The sequence below is a fragment of the Microcebus murinus genome, chromosome 12 (genome assembly GCF_040939455.1).
Source record: "Microcebus murinus isolate Inina chromosome 12, M.murinus_Inina_mat1.0, whole genome shotgun sequence".
Lineage (NCBI taxonomy): Eukaryota > Metazoa > Chordata > Mammalia > Primates > Cheirogaleidae > Microcebus > Microcebus murinus.
The window spans coordinates 14,553,902-14,579,306 of NC_134115.1; the positions used below are offsets into that span (position 1 = coordinate 14,553,902).

General features: G+C 39.5%; 1 long non-coding RNA gene across 1 annotated transcript in view; it reads left to right on the top strand.

Annotated features, from left to right (window-relative positions):
• LOC142874359 (uncharacterized) overlaps positions 1–25,405 on the top strand; it is a 169,558-nt gene that overhangs the window by 140,258 nt on the left and 3,895 nt on the right. The window contains exons 4-8 of the long non-coding RNA XR_012922177.1: positions 1,432–1,637; positions 2,269–2,350; positions 11,936–12,044; positions 12,903–12,985; positions 24,584–24,696. This is a non-coding gene — a long non-coding RNA (uncharacterized LOC142874359). The remainder of the gene's footprint in view (positions 1–1,431; positions 1,638–2,268; positions 2,351–11,935; positions 12,045–12,902; positions 12,986–24,583; positions 24,697–25,405) is intronic.

Genomic DNA, 25,405 nt, shown 5'->3' on the forward strand with positions numbered 1-25,405 from the left:
AGAAATAACTTTTTCTTCTATTTATTCTAGCATTTATACCCATATTTTTATATAATACTCTATTTTATGAAATAGTAATATAGGCTAATTCTCATTAATCTGAGAGATTAGTTATTAACTTTTTATTATGTTAGTTGAGGACTTTACTTAGCCCAAATGTTACTTAAAGTAGAACCTAAGATTAAATTTCTCAACCCCTGGCAAGTGGGAACTTGGGATGAGATTTATTGATTCTGAAAAAGAAAATCATGTGACATTTCTTGCAACCAAGTGTTATAAGGAAAGTTCATATTTGTTTCACTACCTGTGCACAGATTTGATACAGAGTCATTTAAGATTCACATCTTTTGAGATCCATATTATTATCGTTCTTGTTTTACAGTGTTCTATAGTGAGGCTTAATGAGCCTAAGTCCAAGTTTATAAAATGAGTAATTAGCAAAACCAGGGTTTAAACTCAGATCCCTTTGACTTCAAAACCCAACATTTTCATAATTTTCATACTCTTTGTACAAGAAATTTCCATGCAATGAAAACATTTTGTACCCCCTGGGTGTCACTAGATGTTATAGCTGCTGCTACCTTCTTGCACAGAAAATCTTTGCAAACAGAATCTGTGGGTCTTGAGGAGAAATATAGTGTAATCTTGACAGCTTACTGCATGAAGAGAGATGTGAATGGAATGAAAGAGGGTGCCTGGCATCTGGTGATGGAGGAAGGGGGCCAGGCTCCCTAGTTGATTTTGTGTGAGAAGAGGATACAACTGAGTCCAGCAGGCAGAAGGCCTCAAGCATTTATTCCTGAGCAGGTTGATGCCCTAACAAAGATCCTTTGAACTCAGGCATTCAGCTGGTAGAGGAAACTTGGGCTGCTAAAGAGGGGTTCCTCCAACATAGGAGTGAAAAATTCTTCTCATGTTGTCTTGTACCTTGGGTAGGCAAGGTGTTTCCATTCGTGGGAAAGAACTATGATCGGTTAAGATATTGCTGAATGTAACTGGAAGAATGAAAGTGACATGTTCTCTTCTTCCCTGGATTGGGGAGGAAGATGGCTCTTGCCTAAGAATATGATTCCTAAAAGGAGTAATTAGAAAATTTTGGCAGCATCTTTGGTCAGCTAAGGAAATGGCCATTATGAGGCATCTCTCTCAGAGATGGCTGTTTCCAGCACCAGCAGATCTGAAAGTGTGTGTGGGGCAGTGGTGGTGGAGGGGCCAAAGCAACCAAAAGTCCATGGTGTAGTAAAGCAAAGAGAAAACTGCAGTGTGACACAGGTGACCTTGCAAATCAGGGCATGGCAGGATGGTGCTTGGATTCTTTCTGGTGTTTTTACATTTAGCTGTTTCTGAGGACTAAAGTTTGTCCTTGGAAGTGGTGTGTATGTGTGTGTGTTTTGGTCTGTTTGATTGACTTAACAGTTACTTCTTGGGCAGTGTATTATTTTGCAGCAAAGCCACAGCTCACACTGGTGGAGAGACCTCACAGATAATGGGGCTTGGGGAACCTCTACCCTCATAAAAACTGAATGCCGAACTTGATGTCTGTTCTGCTGGAACCCTCAGAATTTAATCTGGCATAAATATTTGCACATTGAGGAAATGCCACACCATGAAGACAACAGAGAGACTAATCTCTACAGGTAGGGCATAAAGTTTTCTAGAAGTCTGGTGGAAATTCACGTGGGGCGGGTGTTAGAAAAAGGCACTTTTGCAGGTACAGAACAACAGAGGCAGGAACTAGAAGCATCCATGAAGGCTCTCTTTGTGAAATTTTAACTTCCTAGGTGTCTTTTTTTTTTTTTTTAGACCAGTAGAAAAGCCTGAATTAGGATACATAAAATGTAGATCTTTCTCCTTCCTATTGTGCAATTCCCTTGTTAGCACAAGCCTTACATGTGATGTGGTGGGGACAAGAAGGCCAGATCAGTAAAGACGAGTATGTCTCGCCCCTCGTCTACTGCTTTGGTGGAGGCTGTGCAGAGGGAGGAGGTGTTTTGGGAACTGACTTGCTTTGCAGTGGGAGAAAGAATGGTATGGGATACCAAGTGAACAGCACAGGCGAGAGATGCATGAATATCCTTCCTCTCTTTTCCTGTGCTGTGTTAGAGGGAGGGGAATGCTGAAAGTAGGAGGCTGACACTTGGGTTACAGTGGCTTATTTGAGGAGCAGCTTAATTCTACAATAAAAGCTGTCTAGGCTGTCAGAGCTCATTTATCTAGGAGAAGTGACTAACTACTTCGTTTTCCCATTTTACTTGTTTGTGCATTTAGAATAATAAAGGAACAATTGATGTGAAAACATGCACCAGGAGAACATGCAAATGTGTGAAAACATCATCTGTGACCAAAACCTGTAAGTTAAAATACATGCTTTTGATAACTTTAGGAAAAGTGTGGTGGTGGCAACAGCTAGCTTTTGGAACTTCTTCAGTTGCCCGCAAGTGGTAGAGCAACAGGACAACAAAACCAACATGCCATGGAGAACATTAACAAAATTAAGAAACAAGATATCCCCAGGAATTTCAAAACACAGGTTGGTGGGGGCAAACTACCAATAGCCACAAGAGCTGTGAGCTATTGGCTTCTACGTGGGAGAAGTGAGGGGGACATTGATGTATGTGATAGATCTGAGAACAGAAGAACCTCCACATGGCCAATGGGCACTCACTGGGAAGCAAAGCCAGTGAATTTGAGAAGAGTGGCGGAAGCTGAGAGAGTTTTGCCCAATCCCATTGCTTTAAGTGCCAGGAACAGCAGTGAGGTCTGAAGGCCCAGCTCCTATGAACTCAAAGCTGGGCAAGCATGGCTGCCTTTGGGGTGGGCCAACACTGAGCAGGGGCACTGGATGGGAATGAGGTTAGCAGGAGAGGGGCAAGAGAAATGAAGAAAAAGAAGCTCATACACAAGTGGAAAGGGGCAGGGGTGAGGACATCTCAGACAGCAAGACACTGTCAGTCTTAACTCAGCAGAGGAGGGAGCTCTGTGAAGTTGGACAAGCTGACGGAACTGAACTGAATCTTCTTCCTAAAGTTTAGGAAAATGAAATTCACATTCGAATGAGCAGCAGAACAAAAATTAGGGAAAATGCCATAGATATGAAATAAAAGACAATAGGGAACAGAATTATATTCTTACAGATAATAAAAGCATGCCAAAAAAGATACACCTTATCGTGTTATTTAACGTCTTCATTTTAACGATGACGAATGTGAGAACTGGAGAAGTTTGGCAGATGGCAACGCCATAAAATTAAATAGTGACAGAGCTAGGACTTTTGGGCCATAGACATTTAGACAACCTTAGGAACTTTAAATCTACTCTCCTTACATATCATAGATGGATTAGAATCCTTTTAAGAAATTATTTCTTATCATCCCTGTGATATAAGCGTGAAGCCAGAACCACTGTGTAAGTTCTCCTTGGAAGTGTGACATGGCACCAACAACAGGCAAAGGAAATTTAAGTAGAATTCATGGCTTCTTTGCTCTCTTTATCTGTTGAAAATGTTTATAAAAGTGAATTTTAAAGAAAGGAATCTTTTATGAAGGGGACCCATAATCTTTTAGTGACAATTTAATGCATATGTGTATTTATTCCAGATCTCCTTAAAGGTGAACAGATTTGAGAAGTTAAATGGGATTAAAGGAAACTAGGTCTAGAATCGTTGAGTATTATTTGTTCTCAGAATTTTGTGTGGGTTTGAATGTGAGTGCATGGGATAGGGGTGGGGAGAGGTAGAAGGAAAGGAGAGGAGGACAAGGGAAGATTAATAATGAGCTGTAGCTTCCCCCAAAGAGCTGGAATTGGGCAAGCTTCCTCATTTGCAGATTTGCTAATGTTGGAAAAAAAGTGTGTTTCCTCTTGGGTCTCAGCTTAGGGGGGAATCTTCCAGTTGTTTCCTCATAGTGCTGACTGGGTGGGGTGACAGGTCTCCTGGTGCATGTCACCATCACTGCTGTGGTCTTCATCCCCATAGCTGTCCTCACCAGCTGGAGGAGGAAGACACCTGGGCAGGGTTTCCTAATGCCCAGACATGCTTCATGTCCACTGGAACCTAAGGGTGGCCCTGAATGGACAGCTAGGGCTGAGGATGCTCCCACATGGCCCCTCCTCTGCTTCAGAAAGTTATTTTTTATAAGGATCCAAGTTTCTCCATTTATATTTTCCCTATAATTGAGGTTTTGCTCACTCTTCCTCTCTCATTTATTAGTCTTTTTATAGTCTCCGTGAGTAAAAAACTGGTTCTGGACTCTTCCTGTCTTATGTTATTCCTGACCATTGTTTATGTTTTCCCAGCAGTGACTCACCTCTGTTTAGTTTCAGAGAGGGGAGAGTTTCTCAGGGTACAGTTGAAAAAATTTACTGGGTACAGAATGGGGTAGAAACACAGATAATATTTAGAAATATTACCTCACCACCCAGACATGCAGACAGCAAGGGTATGGTTCTTTGATCCTTCACTTCTTTATAAGTGGGCACCATAGTCAACTCTTGATGGCCATCTGTCTCAGAGAAGGCGATGGCATCACCCTGATAGAATTGAAAATGCACATGAAAAACAAAGAAAGTAAAAAAATATATAACAAGAAGGCACATCTAGGAAAGTTCCCCACATACGTGCAGTAGGTTTGCTATATATACACCAGGGATCTGAATTTACGATGTTGATAGAACCCACACCTTGACCTCTGAGGCTTACTTGTTTAAGTAAGTACAGAGTTTGCAAATCTAACTCATTCTAAGTTGGTACCCTCTGGCTGTTGGCCAACATAAGGTCTGAAATCCAGACCTCCCAGTGACTAAGTACAGAAAACTGTTAATGCTTTGGAAGTATTTCAAATCTTTTAGGCCATTAGGGGACCATTTGGTGTTCTAAGAAAGATTCACTAAAACAAATTGTAATAGTATGAAATAGCTAATGTAACTCTTCAAGTCACTTGTTTATCTCTTATTCACTAGCAGGCTAATGGCACCCCAGTTGACATTCATCTCTTCCCACCAGTTCTCACATTGCCTTTTGAGTGTCACCTTATTATAACACTTGGACCAATCTGCCTTGTGTTAAAGTTGTTTGGTAATAAAGTAAAACAAATCTGTGTCATAGGGTATCATAATGGAAGCAGACTGAGCTGGAGAAACAGGTGGGCCCCGGACCCAGGAGGCCAAGAAGGGGCTCTCTAGTTGATGCAGGAAGAACAATAGAAAGAAGGCAAGTTAGACAGTGAGGTATTTTACCCCCTCTTTTTTATTTTTTTAGTAATATCTGACAGAGTTATACATAATGTATACCCTTGGTAGCAAATAGCTTAGACAAGCATCGGCCACCACTTGACATTGGGATTTCAGGAAGGAGGGCAATGAGGACACTGCAGCCGTAATGAATAGGAAAGGGTCAGAGAGGAGAGATGATGGTTTGGCTAGGGATGAATGAAGAAAGAATTCTTAGAAATTTTGAGACTCTTTGCGTACAGTACAGTTCTAAGAAGGTAGGAATCTAACTGAAAACACATCCCAGGGTTTCCCAGATCCCTTCTAGGAAACTGTGAAGAGGCTTCCTTGCATAGGCATTTACCTCTGACACTTTGGGGAAGTCTCCCTGCTGACAAATGTTTTTTGATTGATGAATGGTGAGTTCTCCACCTTGTTGATATTTACATTTTGAGTTGAAAATTTTGTTGTTCTGAGTACTGCAGAATGCTTAGTGGCATCTCCAGCCTCTACTCACTAGATACCCAGGAGCACCTTTAAATTGAGCTGGCCACTGGCTACTCCTTCCTCCCGGGAGCCTTTGAGATGTCTGATTGCTGTTGAGGTGTCTGGAAGCCACATGTCTCTGGGCAGGAGCGGGGAGGCTGCTCCTTCTTTTTTACACCATATCACTTGGGCAATGAAGCATGTTGTTTTCCTGTATTTTTCTGAAATGGTCAAGGAACGCTGCACTGAGACAAGTAACCTCATCTTCTCTCCTGGATCTGGTATAAAATTTGAACCCACAGGGTCTGCCCCATTGGACCCCACAGCGACAGAGACCATTCTGTTCTCCTACTCCCTAATGTCGTTTTGCTAATTTTCTCCTTCTCCATCTCAAGAAACCAGATCTTTGTGTTCTACATCTCAGGAGATTGCAGGGCAGGAAGGGAAGTTTTTTCAGAAAAATCCTCTTCCTGTTTTTTTTTCCCCCTTTGAAAATTTCAACTCATGGAAGAGATTATGCTGTATACTCTTGAGAGAAGGGAGAAATATTTCCTAAGTAAAAAGGGCAGTAAATGTCTTTGGGTTCGGGAGTTCTTTTCGTTGGCAGTGCCCCCAGGGAGGTTGGAGAAGCTCACAAAGGAGGTATACCTGTTGTCCCTTAAGATTTTTAGATTGTACACACCAGGACTCCTGCCTGGACAGTGATTCCCACACTTAAATTTAACCTAGAAGCATAGAACCAGCTGCCTCTTCATTTTTGAGGGGTTAAACCCTAAAACATAACCATTATGATTCAAGACTATGTGATCCTCAGGGGCCGATTGTATATTCCAAAGATGGCTGCAATAGCTCCCATGTCGAAAGGTGATTTGCAATGCAACCTTTCCACTCCCATCAAAAAAGGGAGGTCTACCTCCCCTTCCCTTGAGTTCTGGTTGGCCATATGACTCTCTGGAACCAACAGAATGTGGCAGAAGTGCTGCTTCATGACATACAAAGTTAGGTCAGAAAAGGCTGTGCAACTTCTGCCTGTTTTTCTTGAGACACTCACCCAGTGGGAAGCCACATGCAGGGAATCCAGCCATCCTGAGACTGCCATACGGGAGAAGACACATGTAGTTGTTCCGGGTTGACAGCCCCAGCTGAGCTCTCAGCAGATGTCTGGCCTCAGCTGCAGGCCATGTGCTAAGGCATCTTGGACATCTAGCCCAACGGAGTCTGTGGATGCCTGAAGCCCAAATCAACATCTGACTGCAGCCACATGAGAGACTGAAGCAACAATGGCCCAGCCCAGCCTTTCCCAAATCCCTGAATCACAAAATCATGAACTAAATAAAATGGCTGCTTTAAGCCATTAAGTTTTAGGGAAAATGTGTTACACAGCAAAAATAGCTGGGCTAACCTACCTGAATTTTCAGCTCTCTTCAACAACCCCAGACTTCCACGTGGCCCTGGAGATGACAGGAATCCAATTAAACTCAGTGGATTTTCTCACTAGCCTTTTAAGATAGCAGTCCTGAGTTATATGGGTAGGATATTACTTTTGATATAATAATGTGACTTTTCCTGCACACATGAGCTTGTGAAGGAGAATTCATTCTTGCCATATATATATCCAACTGCCTTTTCCTTCAGAATGAGTTCTCCCAGCAGCTCCTCATTCCCTTCTGTTAATCCACTCCTGGGAGAACTAGTTCCTCACTAGAACTAGCAGACATGCCTGAAATCTGCGGTTACACTGAGACTCAACTATTAACATGACCTTGGCTCAGCTGCACTTTCCACTCATGGGTTATGAGGAGTGAACTGGCACAGTTAGTCCAGTTGTGATGCCACCAGAACCTGAGTGCCCCTTGGATCACTGAACTAGGCTGCAGCATGGGCCCCAGCCATCATCCCCTTGTCCACTGCTGCATCCCTAGCCCCTATATGATCCTAATACACAGTAGCTGCTCAGTAAATATTAGTTGAATGCATAAACTAATATTGAGAAAGCAGAAAACATGGACTAAGGGATTTAGGTTAAATTTAGGATTTAGGAGTAAGGGGAAGGAGAGTTAATAAATGCTATATTTTTTAACTTGTAATTGTGTTAGCACAAAAAACAGACCCTTTTTTTGTGCTTTCAACCTAGAGAGACTCTAGTCTTCATCTGAAAGGGAAAAATGAATTCAGTCTCTAGGATTAGCCCTTCTGTTGAGTGATGCAGAGGTACCTGCCTATTTCCCCCTCTGCAGTGAAAGCGGATTGCTTTCAGTGGTTCTTGCAACTGAGAGATCATGTTTCCCCTTAGGAGTTGCTCTAGGTCTCTATATTTATTATCAAACTTAATTAAAAAATAATACCCCAGGTTTCTGAAGCATTCTGGTTCCTACTAGTATGAAGTTTAAATAAAATACTTGATTTTTCTCTCTCTCTAATTTTACTCCTTAGCTATTAATTTTAAGTCAGGGTAAGCCATACTCCTGTGTACAGATTAGCTTCCTTTCAAAGTATTGATTCTGCATCTAGAAACAAAAGTAAATATTTGTACAGTGGAATAGTAACAATCCAATTGTCTAGAGCTTTCTAGGTAATTCTGCACACACATTTCACAGTTGTGATTTTTGTCACTTCCAATATTGTCAAGAATAGGAGTTCAATTTGAATTCCTGTTACTGCCTCTTTATTTTCCATTTGAAAGTAAATTAAAAGTCAAAGACATTTTAAGAGCATCACTATAGGGACTGCCCTCTGTAGGAATAGCATGTGCATTATAGTATTTGCATTATTGATATTTTGGGTATATTGTATGTATCAAGAGTGGGGGTAATAATACCTTCCTTGTAGGATTGTGATTTTGTGTATAGAGGTTAATTTCTTGGTGTTCTCTTGCCAATATGCCAGATAAATCATGTTTGTTGTCGAGTTCCCTGCATTTTGCTATCCTCATTGGCCTTAGTCTAGGCATTTACAGCTAGCATCACATAATTCTGCACTTAATTACTCTTTTGTATTCTCTGTTGTTATTTTAACCTTATTAGTCTTGTTTTATAGCTCAGGATGGCTAGAACTGTGATGAGCAGTGTTATGCCCCAGTAAATACTTGCTGGTTTGTTCTACTTTCTTCTTTTGAAATTTATGGTCTTGAAATCAAAAGATTTCTTGAATTGATGGATGAATGATTCATTGTGACCCTCCTTTATTTTGGTGAGCCTGGGTGGGGGTATGCCATGTCTCATAGCTCTTAGACACATATTAAAGAGAGAACATTTTCCAGTGGAACTGTTGATGTGCTTCACAAAACAAACATAATTTTTATTAGGAGGGTGTTTATTAAATCAACATGTTCCCATGTTTTGAAGAAAGCTGGGGAGCCTTGTGAGCTAATTTCCCTCATTAGTGACAGGACCTCTGATCCTTGAAGGGAGGGCCCAGAGTCATCAGCCTGCCAAGAAGTGCTGCCTGTGTGCTCTGGAGCAAGTGTTAGAAAGGAAGTGTGTGAATGATGCAGCCAAACCCGCCCTCAGATGATGAGATTTCCGAGGAAGACGTGTGGTGAATTTGAACACATTCTCAAATAATAGGTTTTGAGAGATGGAACTTGCACTTGCTGTCTGATGGCAGGGACTATAAGGAGGGATGGTCCCGGGCACATGGTGGCAATGGTGCATGCTGAAGTCAGTGTCCTTACTGTGCATCTTCACATGGCTGTACTCTTGGGAGCCCTAGCGATGGCTGCGATGCAGCAGTGTGGTCACAGCAGAGTATTTGGAGTCATGCCAACTTGGGCTAGAAATTTTGCTCATCTATTAATTGCGGTTTATAATACCTGCCTCTGAGGACTGTTGGGATGATTAAATACAGTAATGTTTATAAAACCTTCCTGCTGCTTCTTGGCTTATTAATGGTAGCTGTTGGAATTCTTAAGTCTGCTTGGAGAGCTGCTTCCATGGCACGCCTGAGTTTCTCATGCAGAGTCTCCAGGCGGAAAGGACCCTGCATAGAAACTGTAAAAGACATAGTCAGGACGCTGTGCAGGGCTGGCAATTGTGTGTAAAGAGGAGTCTGGGAAGGGAGACCTGCTGAGACCAAAACAAGTTGTTTTTCTGGAGAACAGAGAGATTTTCTCCCTTTGTAGCCAAAAGTGGCTCTGTGGACCTCCCAAACTATACCATGGTTCAAAGAGGTGTCAGATTGTGAGATGTCGTTTAGTGACTATACTCCCTACTCTCCCATAGCAATGGCTGTTTCATGGAAAGAGTCAAACGAGTTCAATTTACAATGGTAAATCTGCTTACAGATCATGCTTTTATTGTAATTTCTCATTCAGACTTTATTACCCAGAGCCTGTGCATGGAAATAGGAATTTGGGTTTTAAAAGATGGGAGCGTTTAGTTGTTGAAGCATTTGGCCAGTCCCAGTCAGACTCCATGGAACCACAGCTATGAGTCCTTGGAGGGAAATTCCATTTCTTTCTTCCTTCCAAGGTGGTTTAGCAGGACAAGATGGTGCCATCCTTTTCTATGAGTTTCAAATATAAACTCATTATTTCCCCTTCTTGCTAATTTCTGAGCGTGTGGCCATGCAGGGTACAGGGCACACTTGGCTGGGGAGATAGCATTGGTTTGAGTTTTAGAGACTAAACCCCGGAGGGGCCAGGCTCTCTCTATGGGTTTATGCAGGGGTCTGGGAAGAAAGAAAAATAGAACCTTTCTGTTTATGCAGACTTCCTGTCTCTGGTGGATATCCCCTGTGGAGTTTCAGGCAGGGTGAAAGCTACTAGGATGTTCCAGACATTAGCAGCCTTTGAAAATGAGGAGGATTCCATTAAAGCAGGGTGACTTCAGGGTGAAAAGATGTGGGGGGAGAGAGGAGCAGGCTGCTGGAGTCAATGGGCCCCGCATGTGTGCTTTGGAGGCCTTCTTAAAGTATTCTGGAAAACGCTTCATCATGCTCCATGAAAGCATCCTCAGTTATTGATCACTGCTTTCTCTTGGGTGGAGAAAAACCCTGGCTCTGCTTACATTATTCTGTTTCAGCCTTTGCTCAAGTGCGAAGAGCCCCAGATGTCTTTTTGCTCTTCCATCTCCTTCTTACTGACTCCACAAGCCTGGGAGGCTCATTAGACTCCACTGCTCCATCCAGGTGTTAGGGTATCTTTGAGAGGCATTAATTGCAGGGCTGGTAACCAAAGAAGGCTTGGAAAACATCTATGAAGGAAGCACAGCCTCCCAGGACAAGGCAGGAGGAACCTGGAGCCACCACGACGGGGACATGGAAGGCTTCGTTTGACCCACTCGAAGCTGCTTTTGTATTTCAAACGTAGTCACAGACCTATTGATCGCTGAGATGTTTTTAAAAAGCATCTGGAATCAGGCAATTAGCTCCTGCTTAATGTAGAATGTCAAAACAGGGCCACTGATTCTCTAATTGATCAATTGATTCATTATTTCCCTCGAATGGTTAGATGTGGACTCAGGCCAATGGGAGTAATAAAGTAGAAGGAAAAGTTGAGAAAGTGGAACCAAAGATTTATTAGCCTCCCAAAGAAATACATTGTTTATCCATTCATTTCCCAGTAATTGCTTGTTTATTAAGGTAGCCACTCAAAGAGAAAGCCAGCAGCAGAGATTTTCAATAATAAAGAGGGGTTATGTGTTTACTGTAAGTGATGGTGTTGTATTTCAGTTATTAGTGCTCCCAGACCATAAAGCAGCACAGTGAGAGTGCCTAAGCTATACAACTAAATATAGGCCACTGTCCATTAGGAACAGGAATTTTGCTACAGCCTATGGGCTTTTAGAGAAAGCTGCTTCTTGGTAAGGGGAGTTCCCGGATATGATAAAGTTACTCGTTGGAGCTGTGTCTTTGGGAACAGCAGGTTGCATTGCAGAGTTGAGGCATTTAGGTCTGTTAATCATGGTTTCAAATACAAGTTTGTTGTGTATGATCTACATTAGTAGCTGTGTGACCTTGGGTCTGTGTCTGAGCATCTCTGATCATCCTTATCTGAGAGGTAAAACAGGTAAGAATGTGGAGTTAGTATGCTGAGGAGAAATCCCAGCTCTGCCACTTTTTAAAACTAGGGGATCCTCAGCAAGTTACTTCGATGCTCCTTGCCTCTCTTCTCCTCTAGTCAAAAGAGGGGGCTTATGTGTAGCAGAATTGATTGATGTCCTGGCCTGCCCTGAGCTGACATGCAGGTGGGCTGCTGGTGTTGACAGCTGCCCATCATCCCACACACCTGGTCTTTCTTTTCTAGGAGCCTGAGGGCTTTCTCCTAGCACCAGGAAGCTTGCTCCACTGTACAGGCTGACCCTGGAGCTGGTGCCCCTGGCAGCAACCCTCAAGCAATGGAATTGGCGTCCTGGGTAAATGTTCCAGCTTCCCTACCCTCTGGTGGAATAAGTCTGAAAGAATGTCTCACCGGGTTCCTCTGAGGGTGCCCAGTAGGACTGAGCCCAGTTGCCCACAGCAGTGACTTAACCACCATTGGGCTTTCTCTCTTTAGTGTCTTGACTTATATCACATTCTTATTCATTCATCTGTGCTCATCACCCTAAATCCCTGCATGTAAACCCTTGTCTCACGTGATGATTTGGTGGGAACCCAAATTAAGACATACTGGTATCTATTCTAAGCAAGTTAAGGCACTTAAGAGTATTACTTAGTACATGTTAGTAATTTTATCAGCTCTACTTGGAAGATTTGGAAGATCAAGCCAATGGATAGTACTTGCTACAGTGTCTGACATGTCATAGGCATTAAATAAACATTAGTTTCCTTCCCTGTTATATACCCTCCCCTCATCCCCACCCCACCTGGCTCCTTGTGCAGTGCCAGGAGAACCTAATATCGAGTAACTATGGGCTCTAGGAGTTTGATGCTTGATAAAAAAAAAATAACACCATCATACACTGACAAAGGTAAAATATAAAATGTACTAGCAAGTACAGAAATGATACATAGGTATTGAATCTTAAATGCTCACAGTGCAAACAACACAACATCACTGGTGTAAAGTGACCACACTCTGTGCAGGAAAAGAACAAACAATTGCCCTGACACTCTGCCTGCTAATGCAGAGTCACGAGCTCAGGAGCGTCTGTCTGCCCTTGACCGTTTGCTCTCATGCCGTGACCCCTGAACCTCTCTCTCTACTCTTCTGACATTGTCCACCTCTTCCTTTCTTTTCCAAAACTCATCAGTGCTCTTGCTTATCTCTGCAGAGGCTTTGAATCACCCACAAGACCAAGACAGAAGGCTAACAGAGAAAAGGAGCAGGGAGAGGGAACCAACTTCCTTGAGCTTAGTAAGTGCTTTGATTACTTGACTTTAAAACTGTGCTTTTTACAACATCATACTCCACTTGGTATCATCTCTGATCCTCACAAGGAGCCTGAACAATAGATATTTTTAACTCCATTTTACAGGCATCAGAAAATTGGAGTCACTTGCTTAGGTCATCTGGCAGGTCACTGACGTGAGCTGGAATTGAGCCCAGTACTATCAGCCAATGCTCTTTTTATTCATTTTACTGAAGCCAGGGAAAGCTCATTGTCATGCTTTCTTTATTTTTGGCAAAGAATGGGTTGGGTATGAGAGTTTACTGCTCACAACCACTCTATATAAGTATTTTTGGTTACCCCCGTTTTAGAGATGAGGAAACTGAGTCTGAATAGGATTGAATGATATGTCTGGAGCCACAAAGTAACAGTGTCAGATTTGCCTAACTCCTGTTCTTCCCACTCTATGATGCCATTGTGGTGCATAAAGATAGCTACTGAGAAGTGGAATCTGATTCTCCTTCCCTTTGAGTCTGTCCTGGCGTTAGTGACTTGCTTGACTGATAGAATGTGACAGAAGTGATGACCAGAGATTCCTGAAGCCGGGTCACGAGAAGGCTTGCAGCTTCTGCTTGGGCATGTTGGAATCCTGTTTCTGAGAGTCCTGAGTTACCATGTAAGAACCTGGACTGCATGTGGACACACTAGTCAGTATTCCCCACTGATCCCAGCCTTCTAGTCACCCTGAAAAGTCACCAGACGGGTGAGTCTTACTTAGAGCTTCCAGCCAGTCCATCTGCTAGCTGAACAGAGTGCCTGACCTTTGTTGATGCTGCCAGGATAGAAACATCACCCTGTTGAGCCTGTCTAAATTCCTGAACCAAAACGTCATGAGAGATAATACTAATAAATGACTGTTGTCTTAAGCCTTTACATTTAAGGATTTATGGAGGTATAATTCAAATGTAACTGCACATATTTATAGTGTGTCATTCAACAAGGTTTGACATATGGAATATACCCACGAAACCATCACCACAATCAAGAGAGAAAACACACCCATCACCCCCACCTTTCCTTATGCTCCTTTGACATCCCTCCTCCTCCTCCTCCTCCTCTCTCACCAGGACAAACTGATCTGCTTTCTGTCATTAGATATTGGTTTGTATTTTCTAAGGTTTTGTATAAGTGGATGCAAAGCATAAATGTACCGTTTTTGTGTCTGGCTTCCTTCTCTCGGCATATTTTTGAGATTCACCCATGTTGTAATGTGTATCAGTAGTTTGTTTCTTTTTATTATCAAGTAGTTCTTTATTGTATGAGTTTATCACAATTTATTTATCCATTCATCTGTTGATGGACATTTAGTTTTTTTCCTAGTTTTTGGCTATTACAAATAAAGCTTTTATGATCATTTCTGGTGAAGTCTTTGTGTGGAGATATGTTTTTATTTCTCTTGTGTAAATACCTAAGAGTGGAAAGGCTGGATCACATGATAGGTGCCTGTTTAACATTTTTAAGAAACTACCAAACTCTCTTTGTGAAATAATTGTACTATTTTATATTCCCACTAGCAGTTTTTGAGAGTTCCACTTCCTCTACTTCCTAATCAACATTTGGTATGCTCAGACTTTTTAATCTTAGCCATTCTAATATGTGTAGGTGTATAGTGGTATGCCATTGTGGTTTTAATTTGCATTTTTCTAGTGACTAAAGATGTTGAGCATGTGTACAGATGATTGTTTACCATCCATATATTTGTTTTGGTGAAATATTTTGCCCATTTTCAATTGGGCTGTTTATTTTCTCATTATTGAGTTTTGAAGAATCTTTATATATGTTAGATACAAATCCTTTACCAGATATATCATTTGCAAATATTTCCTCTCAGATTGTAGCTTGTCTTTTTATTCTTTTAATGATGGTACCTTTTGATAGACAGAAATTTTAATTCTGATGAAGCTAAAATAATTTTTTTTTCTTTTATGGGTCATACATTTGGTGTCATATCCAATAAATTTTGCCTACCCCAAGGTCACAAAGTCTTTCTCCTACTTTTTTTTTCATAGAGGTTTTTGGATTTTATATTTAAGCCCATAGGCTTAAATATAACTATGACTATAACTCAAATTAACTATTTGAGTTAATTTTTTTTATATGATGAATGGTATGGATAGAAGTTCATTTCTTTTTTTTGCATATGGAAATTCAACTTTTCAAGTATCATTTGTTCTCTACTGAATTGCCTTGACAAATTTTGAAGAGACATTTGTCAATATACGCTTGTTTCTTTCTGGGCTTTCTATTCTGTTCCATTGATCTCTTTGTCTATCTTTACACCAATACCAACTATTCCGATTAGTTTTATAATAAGATTGGAAATGAGGTAATGTAGGTACTACAAATTTGTTCTTCTTTTTTCGGAATTATTTTGGTTATTCTAGGTTCTTTATATTTCTATATGAATTTTAGAATGAGCCTGTCAATTTCTACAAAAGTGTGAGCTGGGATTTTGATTGGATTATGTTAAATCTATGGATCAATTTGTGCATAATTGACAATAGTGAAACTTCTGATAAATGAACGCTATATGTTTCTTCACTTATTTAGGTCTTTTTAATATCTGTAGCAACATTTTATGGGTCTGTGTACGGGTCTTTCACATATTTTTCCAGATTCAAATTTATGCTAATACATTTCACATTTTCTGATGTTACCATAAATGGTATCTATTATTAATTTTAATTTTAAATTGCTGATTTCTGCGACAATCTCCAGTATGATGTTAAATAGAGAGGTTGAGAGCAGTCTTTTGCCATTAAGAATGATGCTAGTTATACATTTTTCATAAATCTTTTTTATAAGTTTGAGGAAATTCCCTTCTATTTCTAGTTCAATGAAAAGTTTTTGTGAAGAACAGATATTGGATTTTATGAAATTATTTTTCTGCATCTGTTGAGATGATCATGTGTTTTTTCTTTTTAGTTTGTAAATATGATGAATTATATTTATTGCTTTTAAAATGATAAATAACCTTGCATTCCTGGAATAAATTTCATTTTGTCATAATGTGTTATCCTTTTTATATATTGTTGGTCAAGCCAAAATTATATAAAAAGGATAACATATCTAAAACATCATGACTTAGATTTTCTAAATTATTGTTTTAAAGTATTTCATCTATGTTCTCAACAAACTCTGTCAGGGCAATAACCTGGGACAGCCCTTGGGCTTAACTCCTTTGTGCTTTACAGTTGCCTGATTTCCAGGGTCTTAAACACTGTTGTGTCATATATTTTGTCTATTTTTAAAGTTAATTCAGGTAGGTGAGTAAACCTAGTCTTTGTTTCTACATCTTGACAAGAATTTCAAGTAGAAAGCAGTAATCTTAAAAGCCCAAAATTGATAAATTGAGCTTCAAAAAAATGAAAACCTGTGCTCAACAAAAGATGCCATCAAAAACATTAATAGATAATTAGACAGAGACTATAAAATTCCTTGTAACAGGTCTGTCTTTCAAAGGATTAGATCTAAAATATATAAAGAACCCCTGTACTTAAGAATAAAAAGATAAATATCCCAAATTTTAAAACTGAGCAGAAGACTTGAACAGATTCCTCATAAATATTAATATATCAATATAGAAAAATGACCAATGATGTTGTGCTCAGCATAACTGTAGTAAGATACAATTTCACATTTTCTAAAATGACTAGAAGGCTAAAATTAAATAAACAAACAACACCAAATTTCGGTGATAGTGTAGAGGAATTAGAATTCTTATACATTGCTAATAGGAGTGTAAAAAGTACTTTCATGTTGGAAAACTGGCAGTTACTTATACAGTTACTTATGCAATAAAATTAAGTATTTACCTACTTTATCAGATAAAAATTTTAGATTTCAATGGCAGGACATGAAAATATAGATTCACAAATGTCCATAGTAGCTTTATTTATAATGGCTAGCAACTGAGAACAACTTATGTCCCTTATCAGTAGAATAGATAAACCATTTGTGATGTATTTATACTGTGTGATACTACACAGTAATTAAAATGAAAGCAACTATTGATACATACAGCTGTAGGGATGAATCTTAAAAACAATGTTTGGTGAAAGAGTCTAAGCACAAAGAGCACACTTTATATGAATCCATTTATATGAAGTTAATGAATGGGCAAAACAAACTATATTGATAGCCATCAGAATAGTGATTGCTTCTAGAGATGGGGATTGAATGGAAAAGGGCACAGATAACTTTCTGGGATTATGGAAAATGGTCTATTAAGTAGTGGATTATGTTGGTATATACATTTGTAAATGTTGGAGTAGTTGACCCTAATTTCCACAAAGAGCTAGGCTTGCTGCTACACAAGGGGAAGAGGACTGAGGTTGCCCAGAACTTAGAGGAGTCGCAGAATCTTTCATGCCTAGTGAAAATGCTGAACAGGCAATTGCTCTAACCTTGGCCCAACAAGAGCCAGTCAACTCGTGGCTCATATCCTTCAGACCTGAAGGTCTGACTCAGATCAATCCAGACCTGGTGCAGAGCTGCAAAGAGAACTCTCTAGTATGCATAATAGAGGAAGAGGACAATGAGCATCAACTCTAGTCTCAGGCCCAGCTACAGCACTGGAGTCTGTAGCTTGTTCGAGTCTCACTAGGCCTCAAGGCCTCTTGCATCATGTCTTTCCAGAAGCTGTGTTGGCCTGTAGTACCGTGATGGCAACTCTGACTTTGTGGAGCTTCCCCTTTCCTCTCACAAGAAGTAAGCCTTTTGTTTGCATAAAAATAGAAAACTAATACTGTAATCTCTGCCATTTTTCTTTTTTCTACTTTCAAATCATTTCCTTTTGAAGTTCTATTCTCAGAAATGTCACTAATGTATGTGTATATGTATAGTGTGTATCAAATATCCCTTGGTATATGATCAATTGCAAAAAAAAAAAATTCAAATAATCCAGAAAAATTTTAACAAGTAAATAACCTCTACTCCCATGTCTTAGGGATAAGCATGGTTTACATTTTGTTGAATAATCTTTCAGATATCATCTTTCTCTGTGTGTCTGTGTATGTGTGTATGGAATTTTACATAAATGGGATCCTATTGTGTCCTGCTTTGTAAACTGATTATTATAAACATGAAATAATGACTATTTTTCCAAGTCAATAAATTGACCTATGTTCAATATCATAATTTTAAATGATTATCTATTTCATGGTATGTGTATACAACAATTTGTATCGGTTGTTCCCCATCAGTGGATTTGTAAGATGTTTCAATTTTTTTTATCATTACAAACAATGCTTTAACAAAATCTTTGTGCATTTTTCTCTTCAAAGCCAATTCCTAGCAGTGCATTTGTAGGGTCAAAGAATATAATTAATATAATACTACATAACTGGTCAACCCTTCAGAAGAAGAGTTAGAGCCATTCCCATTTGTTAGTGTACCTGTAAGATATCTTTATAAGCACTGTATTTCATCATTCTTTTTAAAACTTTGCTGATCTAATTGGTAAAAATTCCTTATTATTTTTAATTTGCATTTCTTTGTCTACTAGTGACATTGGACTTATGTATTTTTACTTCCATTAGCCATTGTAATTTTTTGTATGAATTACTTGTTAATAGCATGTAGTTACTATATTTTTTTCTTATTTATAAGTTATTTTAAAATAAAATAAATATTAACCCTTTGTCAAGTGGGTTGAAATTATTTTTCTCCTTGTTTTTCTCTTTGACCTTGTTTATATGTGAGTTGTTATTGATTTTTGTTTTATTTATACCATATATGAGTTTAAAGTCTATATAGACTTTATAATTTATGTAACTTTCATAAGAACTTAGAAAAATCTAAGACTATCTAAAACATACTAATCAATGTTTTCTTCTAATAATGCTATGGTGTCTTTTTTAATGTAGAAGTTTTTTGTTATGCATCTGGTATCTATTTTTGCAGCAGGAATAAAGTAAGGAGGCAGCTCTTCTTCAAAAAGCAAGTTGGCTTTCCTCTGTTGTCCTTCCTTCCCACATCCAGCATGTATTAATGCGAAAGCTCTGTGTACACACTTGAGTCTATTTCTATGCTTCCTCTCACTGAGCCCTCGTGTTGTGGAATCACTTCTCTCACCATTCCTCTCTGTTAAACACGCAATTCAGACAAGGAAGCTTGATCACATTTCAGGAATTTTTGGTTTCTTCTCAAACTCATTGTCCTCAGTTTAATAGAAACCTTCAGATGCCCACAGGCTCATTGAGGACCAGAGATTTTTGATAAAGTTCCTGTGACAGCTCTTCTACCTTTGGACCAACTTTAATGGATCTCTGCTGTGAGGCAAGCTTCCTTTGAAGTCTGTGGGAATAATGTGCATATAACTCAGATATGGAGGTGTGCAAGGCATGAGGATCAGCTAAATAGAGGCTAGAATGAATTTTCCAGAAAAAAGTTAGAGGAGTACCAGAAATATTTACAGACTAATGACAAACTGGACAAAATAAATGTGCTGAGTCTTCAGAGTGTTAAATAACAAATCTCAAGTGGTTCTTATTTGCTTAAAAAGATTTCAAAACCTGCAGGCTTGTGCTTCAAGTCCTCCACCTCTCTCTTCAGCCCTCCCCACAGCCAAGATGGTGCCTGGTGAGAGACTGTGAGGCTGACAGGTGTGGGTCCAGTGGCTACACACTTACCCTCATCCGCATCCATTTTGCCCTCATTCCATCATCCACCTCGAAATCTTCCTTCACCTCAACATCCCCTTGTCTCAGCTGGATCCTTTTCTTCAGGAAATAAATACTGTCTCTTGGATTGAAAATGGTGATGTGCTCCCCTCCTGCCTGTCTCCTCCTTGCCTTTGCAGCCACCTCTTCTGGCTCTCCCCACCCTCCCTGCACTCCCCAGTGGCTCGTCCTGAGGTCACCACTCCTTATTGGTCCACAGCCTGTGGCCACTTCTCAGAGCCTAAGTTGACCTATCAGGCATTTGATAGGTTGACTATCCACTCTTTTCAGCCCTGATTCTGTGTGCCTAGAACAGTGCAGTGGACGGGGCACTTCTGGTTCTCAGTGCCCCTGAGTGCTGCTTCTCCAGCACTGTCACGGTGCCCTTTCCCTCCAGAAATCTCTCCAACACATGTTCCTCCCTGTTCCTGTTCCCCTTTCCTCTGCCTCTAGCAAGATTCTGTCCTTAGTTCTCATTTTTTCTTCATACTTTATACTCTGATCAATTCTTCTCAAAACTACTATTTTTCAAACAAGCTAACAATTTTGACTCCCAAAACTATGTGGTCAGCCTGGATCTTTCTCTTGAAGTCTATAATGGTATTTTCTCTTGCTAGGGAGCATGTCTAAATCATTAACGTGGGAAGACACACTCAACACAGGTCCAATAAAGCACCTGCCATTCCTAGATTATTGCCCCTACCTCATCTCCCACTGCCAAGTGGAAACCAAGTCCTATGAATTCCACCTCTTCCCATTGCCACCATCATCCCTTTCTCCCAGCTCTGCTCCTGAAAAGTGGGGCACTGGCCACCTCATCAAGTCTACAAAACAGGCCCCTCACTGGTATCCTTGTATCCAGCGTGTAGTCCATTGTCCAGAGAGTCGATTTTAAAGCAAAAGTCTAAGGGCAGTGGTGTTCTGCTAAAACCTTCAGTAGCCTTCCATTACATTGTCCACTTTATGACCCAGGCTCCCATCCATTGCACTGTTCTAGGCACATCTCATATTGTACTGTGTCTTCTTGGTGCATCCTGGCTTCAGTTCTATCAAAACCTTGCAATTCCCCAGATTAGCAATGCTGCTGTATGTATGCACAATACAATAGAAAAATAATACAAGCCACAAATATGGGTCACATATTTAATTTAAATTTTTTAGTAACTACATTAAAAAGTAAGAAGAAATAGGTGAAATTTATTTTAATAATATATTGTATCTAACCCAACTTATGGAAAATATTATTTTAACATGTAATTAATATAAAAACTATTAATGAGACATTTCACACTAAGTCATTGAAGTCAGTAAGTACTTCAGACTCGCAGTATATCTTAATTCTGACTAGACACGTTTCTCATACTTAGTAGCCACATGTGGCAGGTGACTACCACACTGCTTACTGGATGTGCTGGTCTCTACCTGTATGTGTGCTGTTCCCTCCTCTGGGAGACATATCTGTCTTAATGAACTTTTTTTTTTAAGAGACCATTCAAGCTCCTCCTTTCTAAAGCTTTCCTGGAGCAGCTTAACCAGCCTTTATTCATTAATTCACTCAATAGACAGTCTAGGATCAAGACTGTGGTCTCTGGATCACACAACTGGATTTGCACGCCCTGGAGAAGTTATGGTAGCAACTCTGCGATTCTTCTGCAAAATGTGGGTGACAGTGGCCCCCACTTTAAATGAGTGAGTTGCATAACACTCTCAGAAGGGCACATGTGAATGCTTGGTACGTGTTATGATTTGTCTCCACAGTTGTTACATATAAGACTCTGTGTTAGGTGCTACTGTCATGAGGACTTACAAGACCCATGACCTTCTCTAATAAGCTTTGAGCTAAATAAAGGCAATATGATATAGCAAGAAGTGTGAGGAAGTTTACAGGTGTTTCTAGTTACTCCCCTCATCCAGCACTGTGCCTGGCACATATGAATAATCAGTGTATATTTGAGGAACTAATGAGTCTACCATAGCGAAGCATTTTCACTATAAAAAAACAATTTCTTGTTCTCTTGTTCCATCTTCTTTCTAGGAAGAATAAACAAATTCAGGTATTGGAAAGCATGCGCAACTTCAATTTTATACTCTTGGCTTTTTGGTTTGCACATGTACACATACTTCACAGGAGTTTTTATAATAAGCAGTAGTGGTACGTTTGCTGATAGAAAGCATTACCTCCAATAATTAGTTGTTAGAGAGAGTTCCTACCATTCCAAGAATAAACTTAAAAAATAAAAAGTACTATCTCCAGTTAATTATTCTTGCCCTGTTTGTTCTTAGGCTAAGTAATTGCTCAGCAACCTATATTTATTTCTGGTGTAAACACACTTCAATAGCAGCAGCTTGTTCCTGACCAGAGACCAAATGGCCATGCTGTTGCTAACCGGTGACTCTCAGAAGATAGATATCCAGCGTGTGTATTGGGAGGGAGGCAACAGAGGACAAGAGGAACGGGCTTAAGCTAATTGTAGAGCAAACATCTCCCCTGGCTCAGTCACATCTGCCCTTGGCTGTTTGTAAGTAAACTGTGGCCCCATTTGGCCTTGGGTGGCACTTCTGCCTCAGTTCCCCTGGGAGCACAGCCCATGTGAATCTGAGGGGGAGATTAGGAGCAAGGATTGCACATCATCATGAAAACGTTTCTGAAGGCTGCAGCCCACACACACTATATTGCAATGCTCTACTCATTAGTCTCACAACACAGGCATGGTTTCCTGGACGTAGTTGGAGATGACTAACATGTGGTTTTAGTAGTCGTCGCCCTGGTCATTTATGTCATTTTCCTTAGACGGAAGCTATTTAACATACGGAAACACTTCCCTCCTTTGACACTTGATGGGGTTATTGAGTTTAGTTATCTCAAAGGCAAATAATTCCAACAACGGGGTAAAAAAAAAACCCCATCAATAAATAGCTCATAAGAGACTTAATTCTTTAATGGTGTGGTATTTTTTTGCATCATCCATACTTGCAAAATAATCCTGAATTTTTTATTTAATGTCGATGATTATGGAAATACTATTCTTAAAGTCAAGAGTTAGTACAGTAGATAATAGATTATAGTTATTAAAAAGAGAAAAATATTCTTTTCTGTGTAGCTGGTTATAATTTATTGTATTTAGGATGACATAATCAACTATTCAGACTAAGTTTATATCTTCATAATGGATTCCATGGAGTTGTAGCCAATTAAATATTTATTAAAATAACTATGATCCAGGGCAGTGTTCCTCAGGTGTGTTTATGGTGGGCCACAAAAGTCTGCTGATGGATCATAAAATGAATCAAAATATTATGTTTCTAATGTATGTTTCATAAGGGGCAAGGATACAATTCCACTGATACTTTTTCTTTTCAATGGAAACTGAAAATGGTTAGGTAAAGTAAGCCACTGAGATCTTTTTTCTTTCTTTCTTTTTCTTTTTTGCTCTGTTGATATGTGTTAAAGTTAAAATTGTTTAAGAATCACTAGTCTAGGGTAGCACTTCTAAGCCAAAAGCACATAGAGGTTTAGGAAGGCTGAATCTTGTATCCTTACTTGGAGATGCACAATGCATTTGAGCATAGTGAAGACTCCAAGTGGTGAAGGCAAGTATTTAACATTGTTTAACCCTTTTTTCCCCCAACTACTTTGAACCCAAACTACCTTTCTTTCTGATGAAGAAATATTTAATAATATCTTAGAGATTATCTGGAGTCCAAGGAAAACATTTTGGCAACAAGAGGTTTAGGACCATGAAGAAAATACCATCCAAATCTGTGTATAATCGCAGCCAATCAACCATAGACCCACAAACTCAGCTACATCAACTATATAATGTGATTGCGCCCTTTCCAGTTTGATCTTCGACTATTTTTAACTATGATTATTTTAACTGAGGTTATTAAGGAACATGTGTTGAGACCTTGGGATTATCAATGAAAGATCTACTAGTGGCTAAGATACATATGGCAGTTTACATGTGCACACACACATTTAGGATGACATAATCAACTATTCAGACTAAGTTTATATCTTCACAATGGATTCCATGGAGTTGTAGCCAATTAAATATTTATTAAAATAACTATGATCCAGGACAGTGTTCCTCAGGTGTGTTTATGGTACGCAAATACTAAAGCACACCTGATTTCCCAGGGCAATAATTCACATTGAATTTTATGTGAAAGGCACCCCCTGGAATAAGTCATATATGTGCAGGTGTGCACAAGTATGCACACAGACATTCATGCACTCAGAATTAGGAAATTAAAGTGAATTCAATCAGCACGTTTGAACATTGAAATAGAACAGGTAAAGGCTTAGGGAAAACAATTTTACCCCAACAGGTGAGGGCTTAGGGAAAACAATTTCTCTCTGCCTCTTCCCACTTCAAACCTATTTTCCATATTAATAACCTTCTTGTATGTAATGTTTGAAATAATTTATAGATATTTTTTATTCTCTTTGGAAAATATACCTTTAAGATCCACTCCATTATTAAATGCAAAGAGGAATTTATGATAGTGATAATGAAGAATTTAAGGTAGGCTTTGGTAAAAGATAACTGAATAGAGGGTTTTTGAACTTCTAGTGGTCTAATATTCTTTCCACCACCTAGAGGCAACCAGTGTCCTGACTTTTATGTAATTGCTTTCATGTTTTACTTTTACCTATTATTTATGCCTCACTGAAAAATACCAGTTTTGCCTAATTTTGAACTTCTTATGAATGAAATAATTCTGTGTAATTTCTTTATTCTTGCTAATTGCATGGGGTTGTAAGATTCATTTATGCTGTTGCATGTATTTCTAATTTGTTCATTTTAATTGCTATGTATCATTCCAAAGTATGAATATAAAATAATTTATTTATCCATTCTACTATTGATGCATATTTTGATTTTTCTACTTTTTCAGAGAAGCCTGAATCACTGAGTGGCTGTTTTGAGGATTGCTACCAAGAAGATCTGCCCAACCTACATCCAAGCATGATGTCAGTGAGAAAATTAGCCTTTGCTGTCCTATGCAAGGTCTATAGAATAGCTTATCTTATCCTTAATAGTATAACTAGCAATAAAAAATACTATAAAAATTCTAAGCCCCTGTGACTCTACTGAAAAATTATATTAAACATTCAAAAAAGTAAAAATAAATTTCAATTTAACACAAACTATTCCAGAGACTAGAAAAAGATAGCAAACTCTCTGTTGTAGGCAGAATAATGGCTCCCCAAGGATGTCTAATGCATAGTTCCTGGAACCTGTGAATGTGTTACCTTACATGGGAAAAAGGGACTTTGCAGACATGTTAAAGTTGTGGTTTTTGAGATGGAGAAATTAACCCAGATTGTACAAGTGGGCCCAATATAATCATATAACTTCTTAAAAGCAAATAACCTTTCTTGGCTGCAATCAGAGCAAGATGTGACTATGGAAGAAGGATGAGAGAGATGTGATACGAGAGAGACTCTGTCCAGCTGTTGCTGACTTTGAAGATGGAGGGTGAGGGTTTCTAGGCAAAGGACATTGAGGCCTCTTGAAAATTGGCCCTTAGTTTATAGCCAGCATGAAATCAGAGACCTTGGTCTTATGATCTCATGGAATTGAATTCTGCCAGCAATCTGAATGAGTGGGAAACACATTCTCCCTGAGAGCCTTCAGATGAGAATGCAGCCCTGCTGACACCTTGGTTTGGTTTTAACCCAGTGAGACTTGTGTCAGATTTCTGACCTCTAATACT